Source organism: Neofelis nebulosa, chromosome 9 (genome assembly GCF_028018385.1).
Source record: "Neofelis nebulosa isolate mNeoNeb1 chromosome 9, mNeoNeb1.pri, whole genome shotgun sequence".
NCBI classification, from domain to species: domain Eukaryota; kingdom Metazoa; phylum Chordata; class Mammalia; order Carnivora; family Felidae; genus Neofelis; species Neofelis nebulosa.
The window spans coordinates 12,088,952-12,098,992 of NC_080790.1; the positions used below are offsets into that span (position 1 = coordinate 12,088,952).

At 49.3% G+C, this 10,041-nt stretch overlaps 1 long non-coding RNA gene across 1 annotated transcript; it reads left to right on the forward strand.

Moving 5' to 3' along the window:
* The first annotated feature begins 959 nt into the window (after positions 1-959).
* Positions 960-9,492, forward strand: LOC131484386 (uncharacterized). Its single transcript, XR_009248210.1, has 3 exons — positions 960-1,115; positions 6,472-6,625; positions 9,216-9,492. It is a non-coding gene; the product is annotated as an uncharacterized LOC131484386 (long non-coding RNA).
* Positions 9,493-10,041: the final 549 nt, after the last annotated feature.

A 10,041-nucleotide genomic window follows, 5' to 3' on the forward strand; every position in this document is an offset into this window, starting at 1 on the left:
ATCAGATCCTCTGTATGTGATGTGACATGAGGCCTGTCATGTAACCTCTCCGAGCCTCAGTTTCCTGATCTGCTAAATGGCCATCCCAATACCGACATCGGTGGCCAGGCTCCGTGAATGGTGGCTGTCGCTATCACGTGGACTACAAGGGGGGCTTGGAAGAAGGTGTCAGACAGCCAGATTCAAGTCCTAATTCTGCCACGTACAGGCATGCTGTGTCTGCTCCGGGGCCGTGTTTTCCTCATCTCTAGAAGACAGAGAATGAATCCTGGCTCTCCCACCCGCAGGACAGCTTCGGGGACCCAGGAGCCCAGGGATGATGTCCACCTTGGCTTCACATCACGGCCACCCAAGGAGCTCAACAACTACTCAGTGCCGGGGATCCACCTGCCTCCGATTGGCTCGGTCAGGATTTGGGTGGCTGGGACCCAGGCGGATGTGTTTCTTACACATTTCGGGTGAGTTTAACGTGCTCCCAGGTTGTGAGTCACCGGGATGAAGATGTACCCCTGTTTTCTAAATCGGAGAACCCTGTGCACACGCGGGGGTCAGGCAGGAGGGCCCCCCTCCTGGTCCTGCTCTTGTGGGGCAGAGAATTCTTGGGGCCACCATTAGTTCCTCTGCCGCGGGGTCGGGAGGCTTCAGCTTCTTTGATTCCCTTTCAACACTTCCCAGGATTCTGTCGCATCTGAAGAGGGAAGCAGGGTGCTGGCAGTAACCGGGGCATGCTGACTTTAACCTTTAAAAAAACAAGCTTTATGGTGAAGACCAAAAGGTCTTATAAACCTTAATGAGCGGCATATGTGAAACACATACGTGAATTGCTTGTTTGAAAAATATTTCCCGGCTAGCCTTCAATAGCATAGCCTTATTATTCTAAACGGGGAGCTTGTCTTACCAGAGGACCGAACAAAACCCCAGTTGGAGATAATTATCTTAGCAGAATTCCCCGTGGGTCCCTGGGGAAGGGATGGGGCGGGAGCCTCTGGAACACATGTGCTAACTTAGGCCGCCTTTGTCTACACAACAAACACAAAAGCTGGGCTCTCGGCAGCGAGGAGAATTCCAGCTCCCGAAACGGTGACCTCAAGACTCATTCCGCGGATGGCGAATAGGTTTGTTTCCACGGGTGGGGGCTGGAGGCGGGAAGGTGGGGGTGGAACACACGTGCGTGTCCAAACTCATGTTCCAGGCAGGAGCTGGGAGGCGCGGGGAAAGACATAACGGGGCTAATTCGGGCTCGGGGACGTGACTTTGAGCAGATGGCCCACGCTGTGGAGGTCTCAGTTTCTCCGTGTGTGAAATGGGGTCCCTGTGATGATTCCGCGGGATGACAAAAGTGAGGAGAAATGATTTGATCCAGAGTCCCGTGAAGGAAAGCAACCTCTCCCTCTCCTTCAGTCCCTCCCGGAGGCCGCAACCTCACGCGCAACCTGCCTTCACTGCGGAAAAGCAGAGGCTGGAGACGCTGCCCGAAGCAAGGATTTCAGGTTCCCAGAGCTCCCTGTTTCGGGAGGCTATTCAGGTGCCATCACCTGAAGGTTCGGGCGGTCAGCCTTCCCAGCCTGGCACCCCGATGTTCAGGGAAAGTGGGCCACTGAGCCTCAATTAGCTGGATAATTGCTTCAATTCCCCACTGCTCCCTACCCCTTAATTATCTCCCTCCTGCCCCCCAGTCCTGAGCTGAGGAGTGCCACTGAGCCGCCCTTTTCCCAGGCTGGAAGCCACAAGGGGAAGCCACTTCCCTGGGACTTGTCCCACGACTGCAGGCAGCCTGAGGAGAGGCAGGCAGGCCCCATCAGGCCCAAAGCCCTCTTTGATCCCCGTCTTCCCGCTCCAGACCTCCTCCGGAGGCTCGGGATAAACCTGGCTGTGGGGGTATAAGTGGGGCAAGGGGCGGAGCTGGAAGACTGGGTCGTGGAATGGACCGACCCAGACACTCAGAGGAGTAACCCTGGGCAAAGGACTTGAGTTTCCCCAGCCTCCGTTTTCTCATCTGTAAAATGGGGCTGAGAAGGTCTCTCCGGAAAGATGGTGGTTGTCAGGGTCGAGTAAGTTAATTACCCAGCGCGCATGCATAGTTAACCGCAGGGGTGCTCTCTTAAACAGCCCCCTTCTCCTTCTCCTTCTTGACTCCTTCCACCAACGATAACTCTTCAGGCCAGTGAGGCAGCTGAGTGACGTGGGAAGTGGTGCAGAGCAGGGGCCGTGGGCAGCCAAGCCCCGGGCGCGCTTTGCGCCTCAGTTTCCCCACGTACAGCGTTACTCCCTGAGGGCGCGTGCGCCTTCTGATGTTCTATGAGGAGCGAGGAGAGAACCTCCTCCAAACCCCGAGATTCCACCTCCCAGGCATCGCCCCGTGTTCGGCTCCTCTCCTTGCCTCGAACGCACGCACCCTGCATATGTTCCCACCAGGGTAAACAGAGTCATTAACACTTTATCTTAATTGCCACTAATGATGGTAAATTTGCTTGATTACGTAAAACGGGGCTTTCTGGAAACATCCTAAGCTGAACTGGAACATTTAAAATTTCAGCTAATTCCAGCTTTGCAGCTGAACCTAATTGGTCAATTGTGGGTTATTAATGGAGGATCTGACTTCTCCGAGGATAGGCTGCTGGGGACAAATGTGGGCCAGGAGCGAAAGGAAAGGGCCACCACCCAGATTAGGGCAAGGCTGGCAAAGGAAGAAGCAAAGGATGGATTTTTCCTTGATTACTCCATTCAATTCTTGCTTCAGCCATTTTCATGGGTTTCCTTAGGTATTCGTGTGGGTTTTTCCCCCCACATTTCATAAAGTGTTTTAAATCCATCAAATTGGCACTTTTATGAAATTTACTAAAAGATTCAGAGTTGGTTTTGTCTTCCACCCATCTCCTCACCGTTTCATATACACATTGATCGATTTTATATTAAGGTATCTCTTCCGTTATTTTTTTTAAACCAGAATTCCATTTTGGGTTTTTTGACAACGCTCTCTGATTCTAATGCTTAACTTTTCTCATTTAAATTGCTTCCTTTAAAAAAAAATTCAATAAATTGCCTTGAGGCCCGTGGTAGTGTCTGAATGACAAATGCATATGTGTGTCTGTTTTCTTCAACAATCTAAAAGTTAGTTTGCCAGGATCTATGGTTGAAAATTTTAACTTAAAAAAATTGCAACCCTCCGACTCGACTGCTACTTGTGCGGCCACAGTGGAAGGAGGAGACGGTGTCCCAAGCTTTCTCCTGCCCAGTGCGCTCCTCCTCTAGAATGCTGGGAGCAAGCCTCCCAAAACACACAAAGTCAAGGGCTAAAAGGTATTACTGTATATGCTCTTGCCCAAGTAAATCTGACCCTTATGTAGTCACCCTTTCCTTTCTCACTCTTTTTATAAACGTTTTTTATTTATTTGGAGAGAGAGACAGAGAGAGGAGTGCACGTGTGCTCACAAGCGAAGGAGGGGCAGAGAGAGGAGAGAGAGAGAGAATCCCAAACAGGCTCTGCACTGTGACATGGGGCTTGATCTCATGAACCGTGAGATTGTGACATGAGCCGAAATCAAGGGTTGGATGTGTAACTGACTGAGCCACCCAGGTGCCCTTCCTTCTCATACTTGAAGACTTTCCAGTTTATGAAACCCTCTCGAGTTTTTTTCCCAGATGATCCTACAACAGCTTTATGAGGTTGAGGCAGGTCAGTGGTTGGAAAACCCACTTTACAGATGAGTCCACTGAGGCTCACACTGACTTCCTCCAGCCTCCATTCACATAGATTCAAATCCAGCTCTTTTGAGTCAGAATCACCAGCTGCTCTGCCAACAGTGGAGGCTGTCAGGTTCGAGAAGACCACAAAAGGAAGGCGGCAGTGGAGGGAGGGGCTCGGGTTATCAGCCCTCCACCCTGAGGTCTGTGGCGTCACTCCCTCAGTCTCTGGCTGTCCTTTAGGAAACGATGACTGTGAGTTTGTCCACATGGGACCTGTTATGGACTGACTTACGCGCCCCCACCTCCCCCCCGCAAGTCGTAGGTGGAAACCCTAACCCCCATGTGATTGTATTTGGAGACAGGGCCTTTAAAGAGGCCCTGTATGGGTGAGGCCCAGATCCAATATGGCGGTGTCCTTATAAAGAGAGGAAGGGACACCAGGGACTTGAACTCACAGAGAAAAGGCCATGTGAGGACACGGCAGGAAGATAGCTGTCTACCAGCCAAGGAGAGAGGTCTCGGGAGAAACCAACCTGGCCCACACCTTGAGCTTGATCCTCAAGCCTCCAGAACTGTGAGTCATCAGTTTCGGTTGTTTAAACCCCCATCTGTGGTATTTTGTCCTGGTGGTCTGAACAGACCAACCCAGGGTCTGCCCGGTCACTTTGTGTCTCTCCCTGCCAACACTCTGGCAGGGCAGGGGGGCGAGCAGGTTGGGATGGCTCAAGATGCTAAAACCTAGTCACCTTAGAGCACTTCGCTGCAACCCCACTGCGGGAACAGGGCTGCCCCTGGGTATGCAGGACCCTTTGCAAACATTTTTTTGCTGGGAGATTCATGTGCCCACATGAGACCCAACGGGTCTCATACTCGTGGTGTTACTGCAAACATCAAATTAAAGGACACTGAACTATCACTCCTCGGGGAAATACAGGGGTAGGTTCCTGAGAGCCTCTGGTCCCATTTTTGTGAACTGATCACCGCATAACCTTGTTTTATGTGCTTCTGTTTAAAGACAACTTATTCAATACGTATTGTTGATTGATTAACATTGAGCTCATGTCCAACGGCACTGCAACTCATGCCTGAACCCGTGTCCTCTCTGTTAGGCACGTCACGGCCTTCTCATACTCAGGAACACTAAGAGACTTTAGCACTGTGCTTGTGGTGAGCAGGATTTTAAACAGTGAAATCACCAAGAAAAAGCACAAAAATTCAGGAAAAAAGAAGGCGACACTAAATGTAATTGAAAAAGACACTTTTTCGGGGCACCTGGGTGGCTCAGTCGGTTAAGCATCTGACTTCAGCTCAGGTCATGATCTCACGGTTCGTGAGTTCGAGTCCCGCTTTGGGTGAGCTCGAGCCCTGCATCGGGTTAGCCCCGCTTCTCTCTCTCTGCCCCTTGTTCACTTGTGCCCTCTCTCTCCCTCAAAAAAAAAAAAAAAAAAAGACACTTTTTTACAGTACAAGAACTGAGACCAGATAGGCCATTGTCTTATCCAACCTCAGCTGGTGGGAGTGTGCACACTGGGTGACTCAAGTTTTTACCACTCTGCACATTCATGCAAATAACTGCAAAAGCAGTTATTGGGGGGTAGGGTATTGGGGGGCACCTGGGTGGCTCAGTCAGTTAAGTGTCCGACTTAGCATTCCTAGAATGTAATCTCTTTCAATGTTGACCTTGCCTTTCACACACTGCTAGGTTACTGGCTCAGGTCATGATCTCACAGTGTGTGAGTTCAAGCCCCACATCGGGCTCTGCACTAACAGTGTGGAGCCTGCTTGGGATTCTCTCTCTTTCACTCTCTCTGCCCCTCTCCCATTCTCTCTCTCTCTTTCTCCCTCACAATAAAGAAATACACCTTAAAAATAAAGCACCTTGGGTATTGGTTTTGGGGCTACAAATAAATTTAGCGAGGAAGAAAATTTGCAAATATAGAACATGTAAATAATGAGGATCAACCGTATAATGGCTCCTTGATGAAGATTTTGAATGATAGTAGAAAAGAGGTACTTATATGTTTGTTTATCATCTTTTTAAATTTTTTAAAACATTTTTGCTTATTTTGGAGAGATAGAGTGCAAGCAGGGGATGGGGAGAGAGAGAGAGAGAGAGAGAGAGAGAGAGAGAGAGGCAGAATCTGAAGCAGGCTGCAGGTTCTGAGCGGTCAGCACAGAGCCTGACGTGGGGCTTGAACTCACGGACAGTGAGATCATGACTTGAGTCTGAGTCAGACCCTCAACTGACCGAGCCACCCTGGCGCCCTTGTTTGTTTATCATCTAATCAGTGCTGCTGAAGATTCCCAATTAGTGTCCGAGCACCGTCTGTGACTGCTGAGATCTAGGGATCATTTCGACAGGGTCTTTACTAACAAACGCTTGGTTCCTGGTTAGTTGCCGATCTCCCACTTAAAGAAAAAGAAGAAACACTATCAGTGCTCACAACACTATGGCTCGTCAGGATGTGCTTGTATGGAAACCATCTAGAACCTCTTGCCTCTTGCAGTTTCCTGATACCATTTGTTGAAGGCTGGTTCCATCATCACCAGTGTAAGTCTCATACAGGAAGATGTCATTGATAGCTCATGTTCCGGTCATGTTAAATTTACTGTTCAGAATTTTGTAACATAATCGTAGGATCTTGAGGTCTGTGTGTCATTATCACTGCATTCCAAGAATGTAATTTCTTTCAGTGCCGACCTTGCCTTTCACTCACTGCTAGCCGTGGGGAGGATGGGCAAAGGACCTGTGGCACCAGAAACATCTGTCTTCATCTTTCACAGCTTAATATCACCTGGGGAGAGCATACATCCCACATCAACTGGAGGCAAGAGAGGACATTGATTGGAAGGTCCCATTTGGTTTGTGTAGCAACTGTCTTCAGAAGGCCCAGGAGAAGACAAGAGCAGCCACCCACAGAGGACAGCTTGGTAAATGGTATGGAGCCTGTGGAGGGAGCGGATTGCCACTCAGGGTGCCAACAGTGGGGATGCAAGGGTAAAGGTTGTCTGCTGCCCTCCCCCCACACCTCTGTTGGGTAGAGTAGATTGCAGGAGGCACTGTGATGGGAATATGAGTAGTCAAGAGTGCATGGTGCATGGGCCCATATGTGCAGCTCAAGCCTAAGGGTCAGCAAGGATATCCCAGAACCCTGAAGTCCTCCTATGTCTATTGTGAATCACCCCAAATCAACCTGAAGCCTCCATGTTGGCAGTCCATTCTTATGTGATTCTAGAAAAGAAATACAATGATGGCAACAAGAGTGATCTGGTCACCAGGCTGCCCTTCTGGGGCTGGCAATAACCATAGGAACCCCAAACAACCCCGTGGGTACAAGGCTTAGAGTTCCTCAAGGCATCTGGTCAACCTTGTATGTGGGGTTGGGGGGATTAGAAGGTCAGAAAGCACCCCAATGGGGAGAAATGAATGCTAGAGCCCTCCCCAATGGCTCTGCCAGCCTCCAGCATCCCAGGCACGACGGAGGGTAGGACTCAGATAATTTTGAGAAGGCGTTCCAAGTGTAAGAGGAGCGATCAGGGTGTTGCAGTAGTCCAGACAAGAGCTTACGGAGGCCACACATTTCCGTTATGAGTGTAAATCAGTAGATTTCTTTTGGAAGACATGTGGTAGAAACTACCAAAGCTATACCTACATACACCTTACGATCAGCAGTTCCTCTCCTGGCTGTGTATTCAGTAAAAATGGCTGCTCACTAAAGGATTTGTGCAAAAATATTCACAGCAGCATCATTTATAATAGTAAAAACTGGAAACAGCTCAAGTGTCCATCAACAGTAGACTGGGTAAATAAATCGTGGCATATTCATACAATGGTACACTATGTAACAGTGAGAGAAATCTACCCACAACAACATGGATTAATTTCCCAGACGTTATGTTGAGTTAAGAAGCCAGCACAAAAGAATACATACTGTATTGTTCCATTTGTACCAAGTTCAAAAACAGGAAAAACTAATATATTATGCTGGAGGTCAGATACAGGTTACCTTGGGGGGGTATTAATTGGGAAGGGGCACAAGGGAGTGTTCTGGGGGTCCTGGAAATTTTCTACAGCTTGATTTGTGTGTGGTTATGTGGGGGCGTACATATGTAAAAACTTACGGAGCTGTACATTTAAGATTTTTATACCCTCTGTATGTAAGATATATGTCAATTATAAATCCTAAAAGGTGTGTGTGGTGTGTGTGTGTGTGTGTGTGTGCATGTGAGAGAGAGAAACGGGGGAGGGCTGGAGGGGGCTGGACCAAATTGGTGGCAATGGGGATGGTGAGCCATGAACTAGTTAACTGGAGAGATGTTAGGTGCTAGGGCCTAACTTTAACCATACAAAATGTGTCTCACTGTCCTCATAAAGGAGGAAACAGGCTCAGAGCAAGTAGGTGGCCAAGTAGGGACTTGAGCCCCACGCTGCTTAATTCCAAGTCTGGGAGCATCGACTCCCGCTGTGGCCACATGCTCAGGGAATGTGATCCCATTTTCTGTTCTTGGGTGGCCACTGATCCCTCTAGGCTGGTCATGACAATCCAATTCTACTTGCCAGAGAGTTTAGGGTTGGCAGGGGACCAAGATCTTCTCAATTAGATGTGAAGAGCAGTCGTCCGGGGGTTTCCAAGAAAGTTGTCCTTGCTTTTAAAAGGAGACATCGGGAATGCACACTTCTTTTCTATCTATGGGCATTGTTGTGTCTGGATGTGTTGGCTGGTTGCTCAGCTGACATTTCTAGAGTTCGAGGGGACTAGCTAAAGCCAAGGCTGACACCCTGAGGGGGAGTAGAGAGATGGGACATATCTGGACACTCATGATACCTCTAGCCACTACAGTAGCCAGTCTAGACCACCCTACCTCAGGACTTTTCTAGTCCTTCGGATTACAGTGAACACTGTGAAGAATGCTTCCCGCCCTTTGGGATCTAATATGTCGGCTGTTCTAACAGCATTTGTGCAAACACCAAAGCAAGCCCATGTGAAGGGTTGGGAGCCAGGTGGTCAAGGAGGATTTCAGGATGATCGTATGGCTACAGGGCAGCTTTGAAGGATACACATGATCGGAGCAGGGGAGAGTGGCAGAGGGAAGGCCAGGAGGAGGAGGATTTCGCAGCATGGGACATAGACAGGTGCTATTGGTGCCTTGTGCTACATGCCCTTGGCCAACTGTCGGTTCCACTGCTGGACAGTTCCTGTGCATGCTGACTGCTTCCTATCTCAAGCACCCACTGCATTTCCTAGCTCCGTAACTGGGAGCTCCTTCATCTTAGGAGTCTCTCTGTGTGTGTGTGTGTGTGTGTGTGTGTGTGTGTGTGTGTGTGTTTGCAGGGGGTTAATGCTTGAAGATCAACCCTGTGGTAGGCAGCTTCTAAGATGGCTCCCAGTGACCTCTGCCCCCATGTTGTACCAGAGTTGATCGGGTGGCCAACAGTGAACCACAAAAGTAATAGTGTGTCATTTCCAAGATTAGGTGATAAGACTACAGATTTCATCTTAGGTGCTCGTTCTCGTCCTCTCTCTCAGATCACTCACTCTGGATGAAGCTATGTTGTGAGCAGCCCTATGGAGAGGCCCCTAAGGCAAGGAACTGAGGTCTCTTGCCCACAGCTGTGTGAGGCTGTCATCTTGGAAGTGGACCCTTCAGCCCTGGCCAAGCTTTCAGAGTCGGCAGCCCCAGCAGACAGTCTGACTGTGACCTCATGAGAGACCCTGAGCTGGAACCATCCAGCTGAGCCAGTCCTAGATTCCTCACCCAGAGACACTGTGAGATAATAAATGTATGTTGCTGTAAGCCAGTAAATTCTGGGCTGCAAAACTGTTCCTCAGCATTAGATAACAAATCCAATTCTTAACCAATGAGAGATAGAAATACATGCCTCAGCCTTTTATCCTTTGGGGGAATAATTCTGTATCATGATTCAGAGGGTTCCCAATGGATTGGGTCTTCGTTACCATGGTGAAAAGCAGCTCAACAACATACCTCTTTCTAACTTTCCCCCTAATCCTGTGTCCTCCTCGCTCCGGCTTGCCAGGATCATTTCCCAAATGAGCAAACTGCACTCAAATACTTGTCTCAGGCTCCGCTTCGGAGGGAACTCTAACTAAGACAAAGGACTTCGTGTTCAATGGCTTAGAAGCTAGAATATGAAAACTCCATGAGGGGTAGGGGAGACGGGACTGGTTGGCATGAAAGTTTTGAGGAGTATTCATGGGCAGCGCAAAGTTCCAGATTACTTCACTCTCCTGGGAAGACTAGACCAGTCCTCTTAGCCTACCTGAAGGGGCCGGGGGCTGTGCTGCCCACATCTTTGGCAGCAGGGTGGGAGGGGGTCAGGGGGTGCCTCTTGGT